Source organism: Dromaius novaehollandiae, chromosome Z, assembly GCF_036370855.1.
Source record: "Dromaius novaehollandiae isolate bDroNov1 chromosome Z, bDroNov1.hap1, whole genome shotgun sequence".
NCBI classification, from domain to species: Eukaryota; Metazoa; Chordata; class Aves; order Casuariiformes; family Dromaiidae; genus Dromaius; species Dromaius novaehollandiae.
In genome coordinates, this window is record NC_088132.1 from 29092073 (window position 1) to 29104132 (window position 12060).

The 12060-nt window shown below is 35.1% G+C and overlaps 1 long non-coding RNA gene across 1 annotated transcript; it reads right to left on the reverse strand.

Moving 5' to 3' along the window:
* Nucleotides 1–600: 600 nt before the first annotated feature.
* On the reverse strand, nucleotides 601–11266 carry LOC135325024 (uncharacterized). The gene is made up of 4 exons (XR_010386244.1): nucleotides 11165–11266; nucleotides 3133–3217; nucleotides 1705–1786; nucleotides 601–710 (listed from the first exon to the last, which is right to left on the reverse strand). It is a non-coding gene; the product is annotated as an uncharacterized LOC135325024 (long non-coding RNA).
* Nucleotides 11267–12060: the final 794 nt, after the last annotated feature.

The window sequence follows — 12060 nt, forward strand, 5'->3', positions numbered from 1 at the left end:
TGCCTCTCACAGAAACGAGGACTACTCTAATTTCAAACAGTCAGCATGAACTGTTAACATTACGCTAAACCCAAGGATGATCCAGCAGATCAAAGTAAATTGTCTAAGATCCAGTGTCAATGTTGTGTATAATTTTTCTTACCTTTAACATAAACTTGTTTGAAAATGTAGCCTTTAAATAAAATATAGCCATATGCAAACAAATTTATTTTATTCTTCATGATTTTCTGTACTATATACTATTAAAGGTACCAGTTAAAATAGCTGTGTCATAATGCTGTAAAATATTCTACTCTTGAGAGCTGTATCATCATCCGTCATTTTGAAAAAATAATGTAAAACATAAATGTTGGTAGTTTAACAATGCCACTCTTAATGAAAAAAACATTGGGACACACTGCACTGCCAACAAACTACAGTAAGGTTAACACAAACTAGTTGCATTTTAAAAGTTCACCTTGAATGAGCTGAGAAACATATTCTGCATATGACAGTAATAATGCTTTCATATTCCCACTAAATTATCAGAATCTAACAGAAAATGCTGCAATTGTAGTTAAGGACTAAAAATATGTTTTTTTCTGGAAAGCCAGACTCTTACCTCTTGCAGTTAATAGAGTCTTTTAATTGCATCCAAAATGACATCTCTGCAGAAACTGAGCTTCACATATTCCAGATTGACACGGCAGAAGCTCGCCAACAAGCACACCCTGATACCCACAAACAAAAAAATGAGTTAACCCTAAATTCTGCCAAGTATTTTTAAGAAGACCTTTATGAATTCTGTAAGCACAGAGATCTATGCATAACATCATCTTAAGGGCGGAGGCTTTATTTTTGGAAAACTATAAATTAGTATTAAATGAAGAATTCTAAAAACTGTTGATCAGGTTCGAATTTCATTTTCTATGTTTTACAGAAATCAAGGGAGAGAAAGGGAAGTGATATACACACTGGGAAAGGAAAAAAACCTCTAGAAATAACAGCAGAATTTGTAAACGTTAGTAACAGAAGATGAATTTCTGTGTATAACTTTCAAGGTCAGGAAAAGACACTTTATCCACATGTCCAATTTAAATAGCTAATTCTTCTCTTCTTCAGCATATCAGTGCTGAAGAAATTTCAGTAAGAACCTGAAGATATTTCAGTAAGGACAAGTCAATACAAGATTCTAACACTGAACCGTTTAGGAGTTCAAATGTTGTTTGTGGTTCATTTGTTTCTCAGAAGAAATTTTGATAGGGTTTTTCAAAAGGGGTGGCATGTAACTAGCCAGTGTGAGTCCAAAAGCAGGCCTTAGTGGCCTGCCTGAAAGCTATAAAAGTGATATAAGTAATGTAGAGGTCTAAAACGCCTCTATCCATTTTGATAGTTATCTACACTTTAGAACAAATATATTTCAAATCTCTCAAATCTATTTCAAATTTTGTTTCTAAGATCTGTCTACTCTGTCCCACTAAATGGGATTACAAGCATGGCTTGATAATTGAGAGTTCCTATTTGCAAGGAGGCAGCAGAATACAATGGTCTCTCACAAAAGCAAAATTTTTGTCTCCTTTTTTTTGAATGGAATACACTTTGAGTTATCACTAACTTCATCTTCTCAGACAGGCAAATGAGTTAAGAATTGAAGTAAAACACAGAGTAAAGGCTGAATACAGAGAATCAGTTTGCTCACTATTCCTTTGAACCATGTAACATTACCTTTTTCTCATCTACGCACGGCAAATGATTCCTTTATCTTCCACTGTAACATTACTGCAGACGTCAGGTGGAGATCTTCTAGCTGTTGAGAGGAGGAATGTCAGTGCTGTAAGCACACATTCCTGACTCCTAGCAAACTGCTGGCAAAATTTTCTGAACTCTTGAGCACAAAACACTCCTAACAGATCTATGTGTACAGACTGATGTAGAATCATAATCTTCACCAATCAAATTAGTACACCATCAATTTGTTTGCTGCTTTCATCTAATTTAAAACTTATATTGATTCTCCTAGAACTTATACAGTCCTCAGTGCAGAGATGAGGATTTCCAATGCAAGATCTTTGAAGCAGAGACCATTTTTTCAACATACATCTTTGTACATTTCACAACATAACAGATCCCTAAAACCTGACTTATGTCTCTAGAAAAAACTTCAATGTAAACAGTCAAACTTCTGTAGCAGCCATTAATGCGGTTCTAAAGCATCACAGAAATTAATCTTACCATTAACAAATGTTAATATGTTGAAATTAGCACAATAGCTGCATCTATACTAGCATAATATATTATACTATTATACCACTTAACTGCATCAGGAATGATCCTAGATACTAGAATGGAGTTGTCTATGCTAAATGTTACTACACCATTTTCTGGCAAAAATTTGGCCTGCTCTAAGTAGCGTTCTCCAAACAATTCTCAGGCAATTAGAACGGTTCAGAGATCATTGCCCAAGCTGAGTCTGCATGCAGTCTTGACTGCATGAAGAATGTGCCATTATATGTTGGTTGGGTTGGTTTCAGTACCCAGGAATATTCCCGGACACATTCCTTTACTTACTAGTAGAGATGTAGTCTTACAATTCTCTAAACAGAGCCATGGTTGTTCTCACAGGACCACTGCAGTGCTAATTAATTGCGAAAAAGAATTGTCAAGTAGCACATTTCTGGTAAAGAAATGCTGCATAATCTAGAAACATATGAAGATGTCTACCCCTATGATGAAAAAAAAGAAGACTCTCTTTCTTCAAAACTCCCATTTCCCAAAAATGGTAAGCAATGGTAAGAGTTTCTAACTGTTCTGTGGCATTTGTGTGGGTTCAGTAGCTGAACTTGAACCAGTCCATATAAATACAAGGCAATTCTTAGATTCATCAAGAATTCTGCAAATAACTTCAGCAAGGTCAGGTCAGGCAACCTAAGCAACAGGTAATAAATAGAGTACATATCAAAGCTGAATAATAGAAAGGGGCATATATGACAAATCTTTGGACTGGCTGTTCTTCTAGACTTTTCAAAATAATTAAATGCAAGATGTACCAGTGGTATTCACTTAATCTCTGTAACTTGACCAAAAGGGTATTTCTCCTTTGTTCTAGCCCACTTTGGAGACTGCTAACCCTCTCCTGTAGGATACAATACTTACGTTCTGCACTGCAGTTTCAACTGTCTTTAATTCCATCTGAGTAAGTGACGTGCAGAACCCACCAAAGGTGTCTGCAGTTACAAGGCTGAAAGAAGACATGAGAAAAATTAATTTTAACTGACATATCCTGAAGAATCAGTATTTACTATCCAGTCTGAATCATGGGAACACTAAAAACAAACTTAAATGTAACCATGCAAGTAAAATGATCAAAGTCAATAGGACAAGCTACCTACTTAAACATGGTTGCAAGTCTTGGTGGGAGTGAGGACATAGCCAACAGGACTTCCAAAATGAAATTGATTCCATCACATTTAAATAAACACAGAAACAAGCATAACATGATTTTGGACTTTTGAAAAAGATCTGATTGCTTTTTATACAATAACTGGTTTCATGAAAGTAAGAGCAATCACTGTAATTCAAAGCAAAGCATCTAAGAGCTTAGGGAAAATAAGTGGCAATGAGGGATTTACCAGTCTATCTCAGGTGTAACCTATAGCTTGAAATATGAGGATCATTCTCATTTTAATTATTTTTTGTGACTCTTTAATTGATATTTTAACATGAATACATACTATACTACAAAGCCTGTCTACCATGCAGTAAGATGTAAGAGCTTGTTTTCAATTAAGATTTTTATAATTAGTGCCCATTTTCAAAGAACATAATTATGTCTAAGCAGCTATTTTTGTTCACTTATTGCAACCCAAAGAATAAGCTTAGAAAATGATTATGTGTTAGTTAGTAACTAGCAAAAGCTAAACAAAAATTGTCTATTTTTCAATAAAAGATGGGGCAGGAAAGTACTACTTAGAAACAATTCCACAGAAAGACATAAATATAAAATTGTAACTAATCACAACTGAGAAATTAAAATCAATTCTGATGACTTCACTCATTTCAGTTTTGATAAAATTTGACTATTGATGTCACAAGATGTAAATAATCTGATGTAAATAATGCTCTGACGTAAATAATCTTGTGATTAAATTATTGCTGAAAGATGGTCACTGACAGTTGCATCCCATGAAGAAGAATTGTGGGTTTCAGGTATGTAAGGATGCACATATGTTAAACTAAAAAAACCAGAAGTCTCCTTGAGCTGACACAATCCAAATAAGACATAGGCGATTTGTTTGGCTGAAGAAAGAAGGAGCTGGGCAGCAGGGGTAATATTTGGTTCTGGACACAAGTTAGTTCCTGAAAGCTAGCTCAAGGCTATATGTACCTGTTTTCCCCTTTGTAAGAAAGAGGAAGATTTAAAAGTCTGGGTTGTTGAAAGAGACTGTGCAAATTTTTCTGTTGAGGGACATAAACCTTTGACTGTATCAGTTACGCTACAGAGAACTGCAGTGCTTTCTACTTCCTGGTATCTAAGAAAAAATGGGAGAAAAGATGTTTGGCTTTGGAATGGTTATCCTTTATGTCTAAAATGTAAATTGAAAGAGGAAGCCTGCAAAAGCAGAAAGTAGTCCTTGATGGTCAAGAAGCTAGACCTGATTTTCAAGTCTGCAGGACTATCACTTCTGCTATGATAATAATGCAAACACAAGAGGATCACCCTTAAGTAGCAACACTAACAGGGAAAATTACAGTTCTCTGCCTGTGGATTCACTGTAGCTTTAAATAATGCACACATTCCCGAAAAGTTTCCCAATGTAAATGCTAACCTCAAAAGAAACCGTATATGAAACAACAGGCATCACGTGGCACTCACTATGCCTTAGTGATTCATTCTTTACATTCATATGCAGTAAAAGTAATTTCCTAAATACTTCCAGAAATCTTACCAAGAAGTGCAACATACCTCTTGGTCTGATTTATAGCAAGAATTTCCAACTCTTTGAGGACACCTATACTGAATGTGCAACTGAGAGCAGGAACAAATGATGGCATAAAGACCTCTTGCTAAAACCTGTAAAACTAGAAACATAGGTGAGGGCATGAAACCTCACTCGTGTGTGTGCTGAATCAGCATCACCATATAAAGCAATAATAAAAAATAACTCTAAGATATTAAGGATAACCCTCAGAAGACATTTATACTGAGCTCAAGTCCAGATATGGACTTTTGGATTCCAAGGCCCAGCTGCAATAAAAGAAGTTTTGAAATGTCTAAGTATAGTTTGTATCTTCTTCGAAGATAACTTCCCAAAGGACAGTAAGGGCACTGCGGGGAAGAAGGAAGAAAGGAGAAGGCAGGCCCACTCTACTACTACACATGGACAAGGAAAGAAGAGTCTGCTTTTTCTTGTACATCATGAAAGGATGGCACAGAATGCTGGAAAAGAGAGGAAAACAAACAGATACAGCTTTCCAGTATTTGAGTTCTAGTCAAATACAATGCAGGTATGTCCCATCTTCTTTTCTAGACATGCAGTCAGGTCAAAATGTAGCCCAGAGAGGCAAAATTATACACCATCTGCATGAGAAGACCACTGCTAAGCATTTCTTTTTTTGAAATCCTTGAATGGCTAGAACAGCTCTTCTTGTGTGATAAAATATAGGAAGAGCACTTTCCTTCTAAATTATACAATTTTATTTCATCCTTAATGAGATATTAAACCAGGCAACCTATCCTTGCAAAATAAATTGATGCAATTATTTTAGGGTTAGAATATTCAGTCAGTCTAACTCATTGATAAGTGCTGGAGCATAAATGGAAAGGCTTTTCGTCCGATCTATCAAATGCAGAGAACACTGGAGTCAATGTAGAAGGTACTCACAGCCATGGAAGTCCCTTAAAATTATCCCTATAATTTATTACACACAGCACTAAGCTAAGTATAATTACCAAAAGCACAAGTAGTCAACACAAATGCACTTTAATTCACTTTTATCACAGCAGAAAAAAAGAGTATTCACTTCTGGATTAACTGATAAGTTTACGTAAGTTATGTATGAATGGACAAGAGCAAACAGAAATAAACTGGATATTATTATAACACTGAACTCTATAAAAACCAAAAAAGGCAACAAAAAATACACGTTACTATAGGTACCTATGAAACCCTGTTCAGAATCTTAATACACTGTGATTCAGGATAGGAAATTGAAAATGTTCTGAAAAGCTCTTTTGCTCTTTTACCAATTCTGCTCTCTGTATTTTAATTAGAAGCCTCTTTAAACATGGAACTATGATAAAAAGAGTGCCTTCATTACATCTGCTGGTAACTATTCACTCAACATGAAGCTCTGAAACCCATGACGCACAACAACTCCATCAGAGAAGACAGTCTTCTTTTTAAATGTAAATAATTCTCTTATTAGAAAGAGATTCAATTTGTTACAATCAGAATACTAAGACTTACAATCATAAACAAGAAATAGAGCCATAATAAGTGTAAGTCACTTCCCTGTTTCTCTGTAAATCTATTAACAGATAGAGTTGTTTTTTTACTACAGAAAAACAGAAATCTAGAATTCAAGTATGAGATACATAAAGATCAAACTGCCTTCATTGTACAAATAATTATACATAGACAATTCTTTTTCTAGATTTTCTAAATGAGAATACAGTAGCAAGAAATTTAATCACAAGTCATGTGAGAAAAAATACTCTCACTGTAATGACTTAGGGAACCTATGATGAAGTTACTGATAGTGTAAATCTTTGTTTCAAGCTGGCAAATCACATCAGAAGAAGCTAAAAGTGCACAAAAAATGTTCTAAAGCTACTTTACCATGTAAACAGTTAGGAAATTGTGAATGAGAGAGGAGAAGCATCAGCAGCAGAGGTCATCATAGTACTTTAGGGTCAGAAAGGGATTTAGATAGTAACTTATATAGCACCCTCTAAGGAAAAACAGTCTACATGAAATAATTGTTATATAAGTGAAAATAATCCTTTGGAAAAGCCATGGAGAGTATTTTCCTCTGGTTCAAGATCAAACAGGAGATCTGTCACAGATACATAACTATTTAAATTTTCATTAACAATCACGATGGAGTTGAGAATATTCTTATTAAACTTGTAGATGTTATCCAGCTGTGAATACCTGCAAGCAAGTAAAATAGTAGGATCAGAATTCAAAAATACTTTGGCAAGTTGGAAAATACAAATTAGTGAAGACAAGTGTAAGACAGTACACTAAGGCAGGCATGGCTGACTGCAGACACTAGTTGAGAAAAAAAATGGATAGGCAGTAATTCTCCAGCAAAAAATCTAGGGGGTATGTGGATCATAAGATGGGCATCAATCAGCAGTGCAATGGCATTGCCAAGAAAGCAAACATCATACTGTGATGTATATAGAGGAGCACAGCCTCAGAGACACCTGAAGTAAACTTCCACTCTGTGCAGCTCTAATAGAGTCTCAGTGGGAGAACTATGCCCGGTTTTTGCCACATGGATCAGTTGGAGAGATTCCTGAAGAGAAAAACAAAAATAATCACAGCCTAGGAAACATGACCCTATACAAAAGGGCTGAAAAAACTAGGGTTGTTCAGAAAAACAGTGAACAGAAATAGAACAATCTTCAATATAAAAGGCTACTGCAAGGGATGTTGGGAACCACCTGTTGATCACTAGGAAAAAAAAAATCTAACAGTAAGGAATATATTGCTTCTAGACAACATAACATAACGTAAGAAGGCAGAAGGGCTATATCAGAACCATCTAGCCCAGTATCCTACCTCTGACTAGCTAAAAGCAAATTACACATATGACATTTCCCCTTATTACTCTTCCAGCCTGTAAGCATTTCCAGCCCTCATCTACTGAGACTCTACCACTGAGGATTTTAAAGAAAGGGGTTAAAAGACATATCCCTAAAGAATAATCTAGGTAGGTATGATATCCTACTTGGGGCATAGGCCCTTTGAGACCTATTTTCTCTGATTCCATGAAAAGGAAAAAGAAAAGCACCAGCAACATGATGGGAAGAGGTCTTTGTAAGCTGCCAGGAATACCTGAGGTGGAAGAACATCACATTCAACATTGCAAGATAGAGTCCTACCTCTAGGTGCCTCAGGAAGAAAAGGCGGGGAAATACCAGCTGAGCTTAAAGGTTCCTCCAGCATGTAAGACCAAACCAAATCTGCCAAATTCCAGGTCTCAAAACCAGCAATTATATTCAGGCTTTAAGTTAAACAGAGCTGTGTTGCACTCAAGTATCCGTTCTAGAGTATGTCATAGAATTTGCTTATACACCTTCCCTTCACAGGCTAAGCAAAAAATTAAACAGTGCTACTTATCTTAAGAGAGCAAACAAACAGAGCCTTGTGCTAGCATATTACAGTTCTCACATGCTAGTCATCTAGTCCTTGGTATTCCAGTCACCTGAATCCTCATATATATACACGTACATGTATATGTGTGTGTATATATATGTATGTATGTATATAAAGAATATATATATATAAAAAAAAAAATAAAATCATCCGTTCACACACATACACACGCTTGAGATGGTATTTTCCTGATTACAAATGTTTCTGGTCAACCATCAAATATATCAACAACAATTAACACTTTTTTTCTTACAAATCCTTAAAATAACCATCCAGACTTTTTTTAAAACTTTTTTTCTGAAAAAATCTGAAAAAAATCTCATATCAATCTTAAGATTAAGATTCAAATCCAACTCTTAAAAAAAAAAAAGAAAAAAGAAAAAAACCATTTCTGGTCCAAGAAAATGTACCTTTTTCAACCAAAATTCTCACTGACATTTGAGACCAGCATCATCCAAAATAGAAGCTGAAACAGCTAATCATGAAACTCAGTACCAAACAAACTACAAATATTCTCTGAAACACATCTACACAGGAGCCATTCATTTTCATTAATTTCTGTGGCAGTCTGTGTAAGTAGCATGCATGTACACACATACCCATACACACATACACTCATGCACATGAACACACAGAATGGCCTCAGAGGTGAGCAGAGAAATTGCAACTCAGAATGAGAAAACGCATGCCAATATATTTTCTATATAACACTATCTTCATATTCATTGTGACCTGAGCAAATGCTGTTCCAGTCACTACAGATATGCATAAATATTGAATATATTCCATGAATATGTGCCTGAATTAGTATGCAGATAATGGTCCCATGTCTGTTTGAAATATCACATATAATTGGATAACTAAAGAAAAAAAAATCAAATCAATATACGCATAGAACAGTGTTCTGAAAGATAATTTTTAAAGGAAAATGATCATATAAGTTACATGGATCATACCTTTGCTGTTGTTTTCTGGTTTCATTTTCACTAAACCATTAAGATCTGGCATTTTGTTCAGGAACAAAATTATAAGCTGCCTGCTTTTCAACAACTTGGTCACAGTATTTCTTTGAAATGAGTATCTGAGCTAAAACATCACTATATAAAATCTCAGTTAAATACATGACAGTTTTAAAATGGAAAAACAAAATGCTTTTAAGCTTTCCAAAAAGAAAATATTTTGAATAGACAAAAAGCCTATTTTGCTGTTAACATACATGCAAACACCACTAATAAGGAGAAAAAAAAAAGGGGGGGGGGGAATGTGCTATTTGCAGTGTCTATAACCACCAGAAAGGAAATGAGCAACAGTCAATGCATGTGTAAAATATTTGTTATGGATTCACATTTAAAGAAAAAAATCTACTGAATCAGAGATTGCTCGGCCTGAATTCTCCAGGGAATCCAGGGACCAACCAAAGTACATTCTTTCCTGTGAATAAATGCTTGGAAAGGACAAAACCTTTCTTCTGTAATGGTCTACATCCTACATAAATTACTGTCAGTTATTCCAGCCAAGAATAACAGTTTGTTTAAACTGTCAGCAGTATTTCCCTTCTTTTAAAAAAAAAGTTTATTAGCCTCTTCTTTTCTTTCTGGGATGAGATATTGACACCTAATCACAGCTGCCACAACTAAAAGTCACAGAGATTTACAAATATTCTTTACAAGTATAAAAGCCTTGCATATATACCTATAAATGATTACTGACCATTTTTCCTACTCGCTATTCTCCAACACACATACCTACTTATTAAATTCACTTTTCTGTGAGGGATTCCATATCTAGAGAAAAGTTCCAAAAGTACATTTGTTTGTAATCTCTACATGTAGTATCTGATCTGTGTCTTATGAAAAAGCATAAAACACACAGATGAATAATAAAACATTTTGATTCAACTCCACACATTATAAACATAAGAGCATTTGATACATGAAGATTTTACCAAGACAATATATGGCAAACAGAGCTTCAATCTTGATTTTTAAATAGGAAATAAGTAAATGCACTACTAAATACAATCACAGCAATTGCTGTAAACTTCAAACCATAAGACATTTTTAAAAGTTTCTTATTCAGCTGTAAATCTTTGTTAGTAGCATGGATATTTTTATTAGGGTTGTGCACATAGGATTTTCTATTTCAGGAGATTCTAGATCACACTGGGGAGAAAAGTTACTAGTTACCCATAGAACAACATGATTGGGGTCCCCATGTTACTTCAAGGGTGGTGTGAGGGGGGCCCAGCTGAGATTGGGCAGGCAGAGGGGAGCATAGGAGGAGGAAGACAACAAGAAAAGCTGACTCTGGTAAATTTTCATTCAAGGAGTGAGTTTGTATGTTTGTGTAACAGAAGTCCGATTGCTAAGGCAGGCCCCGCACATACCTGCGTAGTTTTGCTATGCTCATGGTTTATTCTAAACAAAGGTAATGAGCAAAATAAAACATTCAAATATATGCAAGTCTGCATAGCAAGTATCATTCTCATCTTCATAATTGCATCACTGTGACAAAATATTTGTCTTAACCAAGGATTTCTGGCACATTTTCTGCTTATAGAAGGGAATGAAACAAACACTAACAATTGCAGTGTGATTAGTATACATTTATTCTTTAGTGAAGCCCACTGTGTATTCTTTACACAGAAGGTTACACACACAGTCTATGTTTGAATGTTCATAATTAGTGATGAAAATTCTACGACCCCCCCCAATTTTAATATATTTCTTACAGAAAAAAAAGAGACAGAAAATGAAGGAGAATACTAATATTTTATAAACCTCTGACAAGTGTCTTACCCTCTCTTGCTTGTTGCTGTAGAACTCAGATCAAGATAAAGCTGGCAACAGCTGCCTGCCAAAGCCTGAACTCCTACATCAGTCACCTTTTTACAGCCACACATACCAAGATACCTGCAGATTTCATAACAAATGATTACTTCTGAAGTATGTCTGATCAGAGCATAACAGCACAAAATCAAGAAACAGGCATATTTTCAAGATGATCTATACAGACTTACTAAATGCTTTAAAATAAACATAGCAGTAGGACCATTAAGCATAACAGAAATAGTGTAAGTTGATAACTCAACAGTTCATAAACTCTGTATTAACATATATATATGTGTGTGTATATATATACATATATATATACACACACACACACATATATAACCTCTCAGTCCTTTTGCTTACATTATATATAAGCAGCTTCACAGTGTAAAAAGAAAAATTGTACCAAAAATTGTTAATGACAAGGATTTTTACTAGATCATCAAGGTGATCTCTGTAGAGATCTTACACTAAATTTTTATACTAAGATGCCTCCCCCACCTCGTCCTCAGGCTTTTATATACACACACTTAGTTTTGAGAAGGAAAATGTAATGATTCCTAGAATATAAATGAATTATATAGAACTAAGGGTTACAGTTAATGTTCTATAAACAAGTTGCTTCATTTGAATTCTAAATGTGAGATCCAATAGCTTTGCTTGCAATTCTCATGCCTAAGCAGCTTATGACTGTCAATCTTATATCATACCACAAAAACCGAGTGGTGCGTGTTTATTCATGAATTTGGGAAATTTATAACTGTGTCTCAACAGTGGGGGATTTTAGAGCACTACTTGACCAATTAAGAGCTAAAAAAGCAGATCGTTACGAAGGCATGTCTTACATCAGAATATATGTATCA